Source organism: Octodon degus, unplaced genomic scaffold (assembly GCF_000260255.1).
Source record: "Octodon degus isolate 3935 unplaced genomic scaffold, OctDeg1.0 scaffold00149, whole genome shotgun sequence".
In the NCBI taxonomy this organism is placed as follows: domain Eukaryota; kingdom Metazoa; phylum Chordata; class Mammalia; order Rodentia; family Octodontidae; genus Octodon; species Octodon degus.
In genome coordinates this window covers 5,450,719-5,451,478 of record NW_004524725.1, presented here as the reverse complement: position 1 = coordinate 5,451,478, position 760 = coordinate 5,450,719, and positions in this window count along the sequence as shown.

Sequence of the window (760 nt, the reverse complement as noted above, 5' to 3'; positions counted from 1 at the left end):
TCCTGAGAACACGGCAGAAGTTCTAATTTAGGTATTTGGTACAGGGTATTGCTACACAACTCTCATTCTTAGTAATCCCCTTGTGTCAGCCTCCCCAGCATTGGGATTGCAGGCATGCACTACCACACCTGGTTTTTGAGGTTTGCTCAGGACACTTGGGATGGGGTCAGCAAGGTATGTGGTTCTTGGGATTGAATCCAGGTCCTCGCACTTGCCGGGCAGGCATTTAGAACTCTGAGATATCTCAATTAGTGTAAAGTCCCAGTCAGAGTAAACTTTAAAATAACATGTGAGACATATGTTATACTATTTGTAAATTTTGTTCAACATTTTCTTCATGATTAATTATAATTATTTATTGATGACTCATATCATGTAATCTACATTATTTGAAGGAATAGGGACATGTATTAGTCATAGTTACACACATACAGATATTCAAGCACAGAGAACTGGTAAAAAGGTACAGTGAAATTCTGTTTACCTTATATTGTACAGTAAGATAATGTATTTGTATTTATACCAAAGCACATGAACTACAACTTATTTAACAAAACATGTTGTCGTACACATGATTTATTCATGTTTTCTTCCAAAGAACTATATTACTATTATACTAGATGACTAATTTCAAAAATTCTACACACAAGTTGAAGCAAAATATAATTTCATTATTTAGTTCTTGAATTATGCAAACAGTACTTATTTTTCTTGTATGTTCACAAAAGGAACTATTTCCATATTAGAAAAAGGCAGAACT